This window comes from Mobula hypostoma, chromosome 14 (assembly GCF_963921235.1).
Source record: "Mobula hypostoma chromosome 14, sMobHyp1.1, whole genome shotgun sequence".
NCBI classification, from domain to species: domain Eukaryota; kingdom Metazoa; phylum Chordata; class Chondrichthyes; order Myliobatiformes; family Myliobatidae; genus Mobula; species Mobula hypostoma.
In genome coordinates this window covers 74,739,797-74,754,222 of record NC_086110.1, presented here as the reverse complement: position 1 = coordinate 74,754,222, position 14,426 = coordinate 74,739,797, and the positions used below count along the sequence as shown (strand labels likewise).

The following is a 14,426-nucleotide window of genomic DNA, read 5'->3' as shown; positions in this document are numbered from 1 at the left end:
TCGGGCTCCTGTATCTCCTCCGTGGCAGTAGCACTGAGAAGAGGGCATGTCCCAGATGGTGAGGGCCCTTGGTGATGGATGCCGCCTCCTTGAGGCACTGCCTCTTGAAGATATTGAGGTTTGTGCCAAGATGGAACTGGCTGAATCTACAAGCCTCTGCAGCCTTTTACGACCCTCTGCACTGGAGCCTGTTGTTGTTGTTGTTCGTCCTTCCTAGTCGAAGATAACCATGGCTTCAAAGTCAAATGGGAGATTGGTGGCTGTGGGTCCGGAGGTGACTGATGAGGCCAATCCGGGCCCTGAAGGCTCTCCCACATATGGGACACAAGTAGGTGGGTGCTGTCGTGGCAGTGGATGCTGCTCGGGCCTTGCGCACAGCATGCTTTCGTTGCGCCTGACTTCAGCTGCACAGGCTCCTGTGGTGATCTTGCTGCGCCAAGCTGGACGGTCGAGGGCAAGCGTCTCCCACATGTTGATGTCGACACCCAGGCCTTTGAGGGACGCTTTCAGGCAGTCTTTGTAACGTTTCTTCTGCCCCCCGACTGAGCGCTTGCCCTGACACAGTTCTTTGTACAGCAGCTGCTGAGGCAATCAGCTGTCTGGCATTCTGACCACATGTCCAGCCCACCTGGCTTGGGCTTTCAGCAGGAGGGTGTAGATGCTGCAGATCCCAGCTCGTTCCAGGACTTCCGTGTCGAGGACTTTGTCCTGCCACCTGATGTGGAGGAGTCTGCGGAGACAGCTCAGGTGAAAATGGTTGAGCTGTTTGGCGTGTCTGCTGTAGACAGTCCAGGTCTCGCTGGTGTAAAGGAGGGTGGTAAGGACCACTTCACAGTAGACCTACATGCCAGTCGGTGATGCAGTCAATCAGAATACTTTCCACTGTATATCTGTAGAAATATGCATGAGTCTTTGGTGATGTACCAAATTTCAAATTCCTGGAGCTGATGGTATGCCTTCTTCATGATTGCATTAATGCGTTGGGATCAGAACAGATCCTTGGAGATACTGACAGCCAGGAATTTGTGGCTGCTGATCCTTTTCACTGCTGACTCCTCATTGAGGACTGGTGCATGTTCTCTAGAGTTCTGAATTGCCATCTGAGGTTTTACCCCTTCTGAAGTCCACCATTAATTACTTGATATTGCTGACATTGAGTGTGAGGTTGTTGTCACACCACTCAACCAGCCAATCTGTTTCACTCTTGTATGCTTCTTGTTGCCATCTGAGCTTTTACCAACAACAGTGGTGTCATCTGAGAATTTATAAATGAGTTATACCTAGTTACACAGTTTCGGGTGTAGAGAGTTTAGAGAAGTGGGTTAAGCACGCATCACTGAGGTATGTTAGAGTTGATTGTCAGCAAGGAGGAGATGTTATCACTTACCTGCACTGACTGTGGTCTCCTGATGAAAAAAATCAAGGATCTAGTTGCAGAGGGAGGTACAAGGATCCTGGTTTGGAGCTTGATAATTAATACTGAAGAGATGATGATGTTCAATACCATTGATATATGTTTTGATACGCAAACACAAGGAAATCTGCAGATGCTGGAAATTCAAGCAACACACACAAAATGCTGATGGAACGCAGCAGGCCAGGCAGCATCTATAGGAGGAGGTACGGTCGATATTTCAGGCTGAGACCCTTCGTCAGGATTAAATGAAAGAAGAGATAGTAAGAGATTTGAAAGTGGGAGGGGGAGGGATGGACCTAAGAGCTGGAAAGTTGATTGGCAAATGGGATACCAGGCTGGAGAAGGGAGAGGATCATGGGGCAGGAGGCCTAGGGAGAAAGAAAGGGGGAAGGGGAGGATCAGAGGAAGATATAGTGAGAGGGACAGAGGGAGAAAAAAGAGAGAAAGAAAGGGGAAAAAATAAAAAATAATAAATAAAGGATGGGATAAGAAGGGGAGGAGGGGCATTAACGGAAATTAGAGAAGTCAATGTTCATGCCATCAGGTTGGAGGCTACCGAGACGGAATATAAGGTGTTGTTCCTCCAACCTGAGTGTTGGAGGATCCTCCCAACCTGAGTATCCTCCTGCCACCCCACTAGGAATAGGGTTCCCTTTGTCCTCACCTATCACCCCACCAGCCTCCGGGTCCAACGTATAATTCTCCGTAACTTCCGCCACCTCCAATGGGATCCCACCACCAAGCACATCTTTCCCTTTCCCTCCCCCCCCTTTCTGCTTTCCACAGGGATTGCTCCCTATGCGACTCCCTTGTCTATTCGTGCCCCCCATCTCTTCCCACCAATCTCCCTCCCGGTACTTATCCTTGTAAGCAGAACAAGTGCTACACATGCCCTTATACTTCCTCCCTCACCATCATTCAGGGCTCCAGACAGTCCTTCCAGGTGAAGCGACACTTCACCTGTGAGTCAGCTGGTGTGATATACTGCGTCTGGTGCTCCCGGTGTGGTTTTCTATATATTGGTGAGACCCGACACAGGCTGGGAGACCGTTTCACTGAACACCTACGCTTTATCCACCAGTGAAAGCAGGATCTCCCAGTGGCCACACATTTTAATTCCATGTCCCATTCCCATTCTGATATGTCCATCCGTGGCTTTCTGTACTGTCAAGATGAAGCCACACTCAGGTTGGAGGAACAACACCTTATATTCTGTCTGGGTAGCCTCCAACCTGATGGCCTGGCCTGCTGCATTCCACCAGCATTTTGTGTCTGTTGCATATGTTTTGATGTTATCTTTGTGTTCCTAAACAGAATGAAGAGCCAGTGAGATTGTGTCTGCTGTAGACTGTTCCTGCAATAGGTGAATTGTAGAGGGTACAAGTCTTTTCTCGGGCAGGATATAATCCTAGCCATAACCAACTTCTCGAATTGATCATCATTGAGGCAGCTGACTGCTTTTCTTGGGCACCAGTATGATTGCTGCCTTTTTGAAGCAGATGGGAACCTCGGATCACAGTAGTGAACGGTTGAAAATGACCTTGAACACTCCAGCCAGTTGGTTGGCACAGGTTTTCAGTACCTGGCCAGGTGCACCATCGGAGACTGGCAGCCTGCATGGTTCACTCTCTTGAAGATTCAGCCTCTGATCAGAGATCACAAGGTTGTCTCTGGGGATTCACAGAAATGCAGTGTTACTCTCTCTTTCAAAGCACGCATAACATGTGTTGAGCTGAACTAGGAGTGAACGTCACTGCCACTTGCACTGTAAGGTTGCACCATATAGGAAGTAATGGCATGAAAACCATGCTACAGCTGCTGTGCATCTAATTGTGTCTCTAATTTCACATGGAATTGGCATTGCATTCTCATGATGGCTTTCTGTAGGACGTTCCTGGACTTCTTAAAGGATTCTGGACCATCAGTCCTGAATGCCACAGATCTGGCCCTCAGCACACTGCCAGTCTCCTGGTTCATCCAGAACATCTGGTTTGGGAAGGCTCAGTATGTTCTCGAAGGCACACACTCATCCACTCAGGTCTTGATAATGTGGGTGATGGCTATGATGTATTCATTCAGATCTGAAGATGAATCCCTGAGTATGGTTCAGTCCAACAAAGAGTTCTATAAACACCCCTGTGCCTCCCTTGAACATACTTGTTCTGTGTGGTGGATGGTGAAGCCCTCAGGCTGGAGTGCTGTGCCCAGAATGTTGCGGGTGAGCCATATCTCTGTGAAGCACGGTTTATAACAGTACAGCAATCTTTTCCGAGGTTTTGGTTTTATTTTCTAATTTTCCAGAGACAGGAGGGGAGGGCCTAGGGGCTCAGGATTCATTTTACTTACAGTCTTCCCTATAAGCCACATTTCTTGAGCAATGGAGACATTCCCTGAGCTTCCAGCTGCTCTACTCACTCCCTAAGTGGTTTGGAGTCTGGAAACTTTGGAATCTTAAGATCCCTAGTTGTTTTAAATGACATGAAACAATGTTACTTATTGTAGTGACCCTGACAGCAGATTTCTGCTGTAATACAGTGGGCTGCAGTTAATTGGGACACATCAGAAGTAGTACATTTTGGCTCAATTAAGCGGCTGCCCCAATTAGCCAAAGTTTCATGGAGTTAGTTAAAATGTATAAAGACAAACTGCATTTCACTGAATAACAATTTTTGTATTTAAATGGAATAAAGAACAAATTAGAATGCTACCAATACCTCTACAGTGCTATAAAACTATATTAGTTCCTAATAGTTAACGAAGGAGATATTAATCTTCCCTGTTCTTTCGATTGACTATCTTTTGATTGACTATAAATGTACAAGATCAGTGCAGACACCTTGTGCAGAGAATGGACTATTTTCATACAATGCTTTAGACGACTGTCCAATTCTTTATTTTCATTGTAACATTCAAGGTGATTGTCAAAAACTTCAAATTCTTAATATTTTCTAAATTGTTGAAGCAGGGAAATCATTTCGTTTTCACTTTTGGCTGTTTCTGGCATCTCCAAGTCTGAATACTTGAAACCGCAGTGAGCAAAACAGTCCTGAATCGTCTTACTGCTTATTTCTTGCTGACTATCCATGACAAAAATCACTGCATTTTAAGCACAAACTCTCACAACAAATGCATTTTAAAAACTGTTCACTTTAAACATTTCTTCTGAAATGAAGAATATTGATAATGGCTGGGGTCACTCGTCTTATAAAGACACTAACCAGAAGAAGGCAATGGCAAACCACTTACGTAGAAAGATTTGCCTCAAACAATTGTGGTCAAAGATCATGATCGCCAATGTTATACAATATGCACATGATGATATAAAATTATAAGTTGTATGGATAGGGTAAATGTAAACAGGCTTTTTCCCAATGAGGTTGTATGAGACTACAACTAGATGCCATGGTTTCAAAGTGAAAGTTGAAATATTTAAGGGGAACATGAGGGGAAACTTCTTCACTCAGAGGGTAGTGAGAGTATGGAATGAGCTGCCAGTGGAAGTGGTGGTTACAGGATTGGTTTGAAATAAATTTGGATAGGTATATGGATGGGAGAAGACTGGTCGGGGTGCAGGTTGATGGGACTAGACAGATAATAGTTTGGTGTGGGCTTGATGGACTGAAGGGCCTATTTCTGTGTTGTAGTGCTCTATGACTCTATGACCTAAAGTGCTCTAAAGGAAAACGTGCAAATTCCTCACAGACAGCAGTGGAGATTGAAATCCGATCATTGGTTCTGTGGAGCAGCATCCCTACTGTCTGACTCACAGTGCCAATTATTTGGATCATTGTGATATCCAGTTTTATTCCATGCATTAACATAATTATACAGTTTGTCCCATGACTTATGACCTATAACATTGAGCTGAGCTTCAAACACAATTTCTTCATTGTCAGGACAATATATTTCCAATTTCAATGTTGTTTACATCCACTAATGTCTGTTATTCTTTCCTCTACTCTATACCAGATCTATCCTTAATTCAGCACAACTTTCATTAATCAGAAGCTCATTAATCTATTAATTGATTAATCTATTGGCATTGTCTCCTGGTTGAAATGAATTGAAATCCAAACACTTAATGCTTTTTGGCACTTTTTTTTAGAGATTGGACAAGCGTTGGCAAGATCAACAGGGTGTATTGATATTCTTCTAAATTTGTTCAGGTAATTAGCAAAATCTAAATTTGATATATTTCATGTTATTCTCAAGAGTGAAATGTTGAAATTTATGCTGTAAAAATGAAATTATGCCATTGGGATATTAAAGCAAATTAATTTGCAATGCAGCTTGTTTAAATGCCAAATGATTTCAGTCAACAATTCTTAGGAATAAATAAGGAAGATGTGAGCTTATTAATTTTATTTTGATGGTTATTTAAAATCAAAGAGTTAACTTAAGACTCTGGTTAAGATATTGGATAGACACTGGTATAATTTCATTTGGCTAAGCTGGATATGTGAATGAATGGTACCTGGAAGGTCAGAAACCCACTTATTTTTGTGGGCAGAATTTTTACCGTTTCGTGTTCCGGAAAGTGACATTAATAATGTACAAGGGGAATGGGAATAGAATCATGGAATTTTAAGGCACAGGAAGTAATTTAGCTGCATCCAAATGAAAAATAAACTAAATTGATCCACTTCCCAGCTCTGTGGTTACACTCTTCAATTGCTCATTCAGATACATTTTAAACATAATAGTTATTACCTCTACTACTCTTATAGTGAATATACTCTTATTGAATAAAATAAATTTTCCACGGCCCTTTCTAATCCTTCCTTCAATTAACTTAAACCTCTGTTTCCCAAGTTACTCACTGAGAAAGTGACGTTCTCTCTGTATATCCTCTCAAGAACATAGAGCACAGCACAGTGAATTGAATTGACTTTATTACTTACATCCCTCACTTACATGAGGAGTAAAAATCTTTACGTTATGTCTCCGTCTAAATGTGAATGTGCAATTTATAGTCATTTGTAATAAATAGTATGTACAACAGGACAGTCAATATAGCATAGAAATACAATTGTGTCGGCGTGAATTAATCAGTCTGATGGTCTGGTCCTCACTTTTATTCCGTGGTACAGTTTCCCAGATGGTAGCAGCTGGAACAGTTTATGGTTGGGTTGACTTGGGCCCTTTTTATGCACATGTAAATGTCCTGAATAGTGCGAAATTCACATCTACAGATGCGCTGAACTGTCTGCACCACTCTCTGCAGAGTCCTGCGATTGAGGAAAGTACAGTTCCCATACCAGGCAGTGATGCAGCCAGTCAGGATGCTCTCAATTGTTTCCCTGTAGCCCTTTTGGCCCACGATGTTGTGATGGCCTATTAACCTACTCCATGATCAATCTAACCCTTCCCTCCCTCATAGCCATCCATTTTTTCTGTTAATGTGCTATCTTTGACTTCCTTAAATGTCCCTAATGTATCTGCCTCTACCATTAGCTCTGCCAGCGCATTGTACAAGCCTAACACTCTGTGTAAAAAATACTGTTGATATCTCTCATATATTTTCCTCCATTCATCTTAAATTTATGCCCCCTCATATTAGCCATTTTCATCCTGGGAAGAAGTCACTGATTATCCACTCGGTGTATGCCTCTTATCATTTTGTATACCTGGATCCACCTCTTTAGGTCCAAAGACAAAATCCCTAGTCACTCAAAGCTAAGCTGTCTTATAATTTTATATGCTTCACTTAAATCATCCCACATTCTCCTTTGTTCTGCGGAAAGCAACACCAGCCTGGCTAGCCTCTTATCATAACTGAAAGTAAGTCTTTGCACCTTTTCTCCTGCTCTTGTACCCTCCAGAGAGTGGTGACAAGAGCTGGAGTATTTTTGCTGTGCCCTAATTAGTGTTTGGTACAGTCTAACATGATCAGTGCATCAACCTATAGAGACAAGTACTCTTTATGCTTCTCATGGAATACAGTGTTGGGAAATGTATGATAATGCATTTTGGTAAAGGGAACAATAGTGCTGACTATTACCTAAATGGGGAGAAAACTCAAACATCAGAGGTGCAGAGGGCCTTAGGAGACTCCCAGAAGGTTAATTTACAGGTTAAGTCTGTGGTAAAGAAGCCATATTCAATGTTGGCATTTATTTCAAGGGGAATAGAAAATAAAAGCAAGGAGATAATGCTGAGCCTTTATAACACACTAGTCAGGCTGCAGTTGGAGTATTGTCAACAGTTTTGGGCCCCATATCTCAGAAAGGGTGTGTTGTCTTTGGAGAGAGTCCTGAGGAGATTCACAGGGATGATTCCGGGAATGAACGGGTTAACATTTGAGGAGCATCTAGCAGCTTTGGGCCTGGTCTCACTGGAATTTAGAAGAATGCGGGTGGGGGATCTTACTGAACCTACCAAATATTGAAAGGACTAGATAAGGTGGATGTGGAGAGGATGTTTCCTCTGGTGGGGGTTTCCAGAACGAGAGGACACAGCCTCAAAACTGAGGGGCGACCTTTCAGAACAGAGGTAAGGAAGTTTTTTTTTAGCTAGAGAGTATTGAATCTGTGGAATGCTCTGCCGCAGACTGCAGTGGAGGCCAAGTCCATGGGTATATTTAAAGCGAAAGTTGATAGTTTCCATTGGTCAGGGCATCAAAGGATATGCTGAGAAGGCAGGTGTATGGGGTTGAGTGGGATCCAGGATCAGCCATGATGGAATGGCGAAGCAGACCCAGTGGGCTGAATGGCCTAATTTTACTCCTATCTACGTGTCCTGCTAGTTTTTTTTTTTCAGGAACCTTTTGTTCCTGCACACATTTAATTATTCCATCATACTTTGACCAGATTGTCTGGTGTTCAGCTGGTAGTTCTGTTAAATCTTTTTTCTGGCCAAAATATTGGCCACCTAACAAATGCTCCTTACTACATGTTTTGGGGCCAGAATCTTTCAACCTTTTCATCAGTGGGTATGTCTCCCCATACACCTCCCAGCCTACGCCAATTAACATTCAGTGTTCCAGCTCTGAACTCCTTAATGATCGGAGGCTTCTAGCTGAAAGAATGCCCACCCATTTCCCCTGGCTGTCCCCAGTTTCTCAGTTTAATGTGTGACTCCAGCAGGGGTGTGGGGTAGTGAGTGAATTTTATGAATATTGTCTGCACAATGGTCTTTGGGAGTGTAACATGTATTATAGCCAGAGGGGAACTGGTATATGTACTAATATTTAGATTTCCAGAAGATGTGATGAAGTACTGTTTCAAAGTTGTAAAAAGAGAAAACATCATCTAGCAGGAGTAATGTACTGACTTGAACAGAAATCACTGAGTAAGCATAAATTAGTAGTGGGCAGTGTGTTATGGGGATTAGTGCTAAGACTTCAGATTTTACAATTTCTAAGTATGTTTCTGTATAGAAAACATGGCTGCTAAATTTGTATGCCACTGTGACAAGCAGAAACACTTATTTCTTGAGTTCTGGTACACAGGAATTTGGAGCTGCAGGAGGCTACATAATGCCTTGAACTTGCTCCCTTATTCTCTAAAAATTGGCTAATTTACCTTACTTTTTTCTTAAACTCTTTAATGTCCAGAGGCATGTTCAAGATTGTAACACTGAATATATTAATTGATTAAGCATCATCAGGAGCAAATATTTGCAACACTTTGAGTGAAGAAATTTATTTTCATCTGCATTCTAAATATCTCCAGATCTTAACATTCTCTGAAAGTTTCTGCTCATATTCATTCTTGGGTGTTAATTGCCAATTGTAGCTCATTTGTCCCGAGTCAGAACGCTATTGATTTTAGTGTCTATTCCAGAGACTTGAAGCAGATTTCAGTTCAGGCTGATGCTCTAATCTGGGGTAGGGTTTGGGGGGATGGTGCGTTGGATTGCTGGACTCCTAATAGTGGGGTCCAGTCTTCTGGTCAAACCTAGCATAGGATCAAGGATACTACTGATACCTTTACAGATTCTAGGTCTGTGCTGAGATGATTTAAAGATTACTTACTTTTACAATATGCAAATGTATATTTTTGAATTTAGTTTTTCAAATGCTTTAAATATTTGTCATAATTTCTAATTTTGAATTAACTTTATTTTCAATTGTTTTTAATGTCTCTAAATGTCATTGACATTACGACTTCCAAAGCCCATGACAGACCACTGCCTTCTCTCAAACCCTATCAGGAACATTTTGCACAAGATTTCTGCATTCTGCAGGGTTTTTCCCAGGGTTGAAATGGCTAGCACGAGAGAGCATAGTCTTAAGGTGCTTGGAAGTAGGTATAGAGGAGATGGCAGGGGTAAGTTTTTTTATGCAAAGAGTGATGTGCATGGAATGTGCACGGTGTATCGAAAGGATAGGAAGGTAGGCAGAGGGGGAGGCGTGGCTTTATTGGTAAGAAATGATATTAAATCATTAGAAAGAGGTGATATAGGATCGGAAGGTGCAGAATCTTTATGGGTTGAGCTAAGGAATAGCAGGGGTAAAAGGACCCTGATGGCAGTTATTTATAGACCTCCAAACAGCTGCAGGGATGTGGACTACAAATTACAACTGGAAATAGAAAAGGCTTGTCAGAAGGGCAGTGTTATGATAATTGTGGGGGATTTTAACATGCGAGTAGATTGGAAAAATCAGGTCGGCACTGGATCTCAAGTGAGAGAATTTGTAGAATGTCTGCGAGATGGCTTTTTAGAACACCTTGTTGTTGAGCCCACTAGGGGATCGGCTGTACTGGATTGGGTATTGTGTAATGAACCGGAGGTGATTGGAGAGATTGAGGTGAAGGAACCCTTAGGAGGCAGTGATCATAACATGATTGAGTTCACTGTGAAATTAGAAAAAGAGAAGCCGAAATCTGATGTGTCGGTTCAGTGGAGTAAAGGAAACTACAGTGGCATGAGAGAGGAACTGGCCAAAGTTGACTGGAAAGAGACACTGGCGGGAAAGACGGCAGAGCAGCAGTGGCTGGAGTTTATGTGAGAAATGAGGAATGTGCAAGACAGGTATATTCCAAAAAAGAAGAAATTTTCGAGTGGAAAAAGGATGCAACCGTGGTTGACAAGAGAAGTCAAAGCCAAAGTTAAAGCTAAGGAGAGGGCATACAAGGAAGCAAAAATTAGTGGGAAGACAGAGGATTGGGAAGTCTTTAAAACCTTACAAAAGGAAACCAGGAAGGTCATTAAGAGAGAAAAGATTAACTATGAAAGGAAACTAGCAAATAATATCAAAGAGGATACTAAAAGCTTTTTCAAGTATATAAAGAGTAAAAGACAGGTGAGAGTAGATATACGACCGATAGAAAATGATACTGGAGAAATTGTAATGGGAGATGAGGAAATGGCAGAGGAACTGAACAAGTATTTTGCATCAGTCTTCACTGAGGAAGACAGCAGGATACCGGACACTCAAGGGTGGCAGGGAAGAGAAGTGTGCGCAGTCACAATTACGACAGAGAAAGTACTCAGGAAGCTGAATAGGCTAAAGGTCGATAAATCTCCTGGACCAGATGGAATGCACCCTCGAGTTCTGAAGGAAGTAGCTGTGGAGATTGCGGAGGCATTAGCGATGATCTTTCAAAAGTTGATAGATTCTGGCATGGTTCCGGAAGACTGGAAGATTGCAAATGTCACTCCGCTATTTAAGAAGGGGGCAAGGAAGCAAAAAGGAAATTATAGACCTGTTAGCTTGACGTCGGTGGTTGGGAAGTTGTTGGAGTCAATTGTCAAGGATGAGGTTACAGAGTACCTGGAGGCATATGACAAGATAGGCAGAACTCAGCATGGAAAATCCTGCCTGACAAACCTATTACAATTTTTTGAGGAAATTACCAGTAGGCTAGACAAGGGAGATGCAGTGGATGTTGTATATTTGGATTTTCAGAAGGCCTTTGACAAGGTGCCACACATGAGGCAGCTTAACAAGATAAGAGCCCATGGAATTACAGGAAAGTTACATACATGGATAGAACGTTGGCTGATTGGCAGGAAACAGAGAGTGGGAATAAAGGGATCCTATTCTGGTTGGCTGCCGGTTACCAGTGGTGTTCCACAGGGATCAGTGTTGGGGCCGCTTCTTTTTACATTGTACATCAACTATTTGGATTATGGAATAAGTGGCTTTGTGGCTAAGTTTGCTGACGATACGAAGATAGGTGGAGGGGCTGGTAGTGCTGAGGAAACGGAGAGTCTGCAGAGAGACTTGGATAGATTGGAAGAATGGGCAGAGAAGTGGCAAATGAAGTACAATGTTGGAAAGTGTATGGTTATGCACTTTGGCAGAAAAAATAAACGGGCAGACTATTACTTTAATGGGGAAAGAATTCAAAGTTCTGAGATGCAACGGGACTTGGGAGTCCTCGTACAGGATTCCCTTAAAGTTAACCTCCAGGTTGAGTCGGTAGTGAAGAAGGTGAATGCAATGTTGGCATTCATTTCTAGAGGAATAGAGTATAGGAGCAGGGATGTGATGTTGAGGCTCTATAAGGCACTGGTGAGACCTCACTTGGAGTACTGTGGGCAGTTTTGGTCTCCTTATTTAAGAAAGGATGTGCTGACGTTGGAGAGGGTACAGAGAAGATTCACTAGAATGATTCCGGGAATGAGAGGGTTAACATATGAGGAACGTTTGTCCGCTCTTGGACTGTATTCCTTGGAGTTTAGAAGAATGAGGGGAGACCTCATAGAAACATTTCGAATGTTAAAAGGCATGGACAGAGTGGATGTGGCAAAGTTGTTTCCCATGATGGGGGAGTCTAGTACGAGAGGGCATGACTTCAGGATTGAAGGGCGCCCTTTCAGAACAGAAATGCGAAAAAATTTTTTTAGTCAGAGGGTGGTGAATCTATGGAATTTGTTGCCACGGGCAGCAGTGGAGGCCAAGTCATTGGGTGTATTTAAGGCAGAGATTGGTAGGTATCTGAGTAGCCAGGGCATCAAAGATTATGGTGAGAAGGCGGGGCAGTGGGACTAAATAGGATAAAGTGGATCAGCTCATGATAAAATGGCGGAACAGACTCGATGGGCCGAATGGCCTCCTTCTGCTTCTTATGCTCTTATGGAATGCGCTGCCAGTGGCAGCGGTGGAGGCGGAAATGATAGGGTCTTTTAAGAGGCTCCTGGATAGGTACATGGAGCTTAGAAAAATAGAGGGCTTTGGGTAAGCCTAGGTAGTTCTGAGGTAAGGACATGTTCGGCACAGCTTTGTGGGCTGAAGGGCCTGTATTGTGCTGTAGGTTTTCTATGTTTCTATGCTGCTCAACATCTAATCACTTGACATTTGACTCATAGGTACTAGTGAGATTGGCTACTGAAACCATCTAAGTACAGGCTGAATGGACTCATGTGAGGCCTGTGGGTACTGCATCCTTAATTTGGCAAAAGCCAACTCTTTACTAAAGAAGGCTACCTCAGCATTGCTAGGAGATAGTCAAAATCTTTTTCCTGGTAGAGCTATCAAAAGCAGGGCTGGAAGGTGAGAGGTAGGAAATGTAATTTGCAGAGGAGGTGTGGAGTTAGTTACAATTATAAAGTTTACAAGGCATTTAGACAGACACTTAATAGGCAGGGTATAGAACAATGTGGCTAAATGGGATTAATACAGATGGGCAAAATGGTTGACAAGGACATGTGGGCTGAAGAGCCCGCTTCTGTGCTGTACAACTCTGATTTTATTACTCCAGCTGAGACTTAACCAGTGAAATGCAAAAGTTTAGTATGTATAAAGTTGTAGTTTTTAAAATGAGTACACTTTTTTAAGCAACCTATAATCTTAAGCACCTTTCCACAAATCAAAATAGTGAAAATCAAGTTGACTAAGAGCAGACCAGTTTGTGGGTAGCAGTTTCATATAAAACTGTCCTAAATTATGTCATTAGTAATGCAACATGCAAAACTTGACTGCGGTGAAATTCTCAACAGTACTCTTCTAAAAAAAGAGATTGTTTTCAACCAGCTGTTAATAGTTTCCCCCGAAACCATGATTTTTTTTTTAAAGGGAAATACCCAAATTCTTAGTCCTCACCAATAACTTTGACATGCTATTATGTCAAGTAGCTTGTACATCTGGACTGCTTTGTACATTAAGGTCAAGGTCATTGTTAAACTTATTTTCCTAACTTTCATGTTTTTGTGTACTGCCTCATTAGGGTTGTCACTCAAACAATTTCTTCAGCATGGATGGAAACATTGTATGTATGAGCAACACACACAAAATGCTGGTGGAACGCAGCAGGCCAGGCAGCATCAATTGGAAGAGGTACAGTTGATGTTTTGGGCCGAGACCCTTCGTCAGGACTAACTGAAAGAAGAGATAGTAAGAGATTTGAAAGTGGGAGGGGGAGGGGGAGATCCGAAATGATAGGAGAAGACAGGAGGGGGAGGGATGAAGCTAAGAGCTGGAAAGTTGATTGGTAAAAGAGATACAAGGCTAGGGAAGGGAGAGAATCATGGGACAGGAGGCCTGGGGAGAAAGAAACGGGGAGGGGAGCACCAGAGGAAGATGGAGAGCAGGCAAGGAGTTATTGTGAGAGGGACAGAGGGAGGGAAAAAAGGGGGGGGGGAATAAATAAATAAATAAGGGATGAGGTAAGAAGGGGAGGAGGGGCATTAACGGAAGTTAGAGAAGTCGATGTTCATGCCATCAGGTTGGAGGCTACCCAGACGGAATATGAGGTGTTGTTCCTCCAACCTGAGTGTGGCTTCATCTTTACAGTAGAGGAGGCCGTGGATAGACGTATCAGAATGGGAATGTGATGTGGAATTAAAATGTTTGGCCACTGGGAGATCCTGCTATCCATGGTTCTCCTAGCATTTCAGATCTCCCCCTCCCCCTCCCACTTTCAGATCTCTTACTATCTCTTCTTTCTGTTAGTCCTGATGAAGGGTCTCGGCCCGAAAAGTCGACTGTACTTCTTCCTATAGATTAGGGGTCACCAACCCATCGATCGCGATCGACTGGTCGATCTTTGAGACTTTCCCAGTAGATCCCGAAAAAAATCAAAAATAAATACACAAATACTGTTGTAATGTGAGCATTATA

General features: G+C 42.8%; 1 protein-coding gene across 1 annotated transcript in view; it reads left to right on the top strand.

The window, feature by feature from the left end:
• terb1 (telomere repeat binding bouquet formation protein 1) overlaps nucleotides 1-14,426 on the top strand; it is a 326,279-nt gene that overhangs the window by 179,283 nt on the left and 132,570 nt on the right. The window lies entirely within an intron of this gene.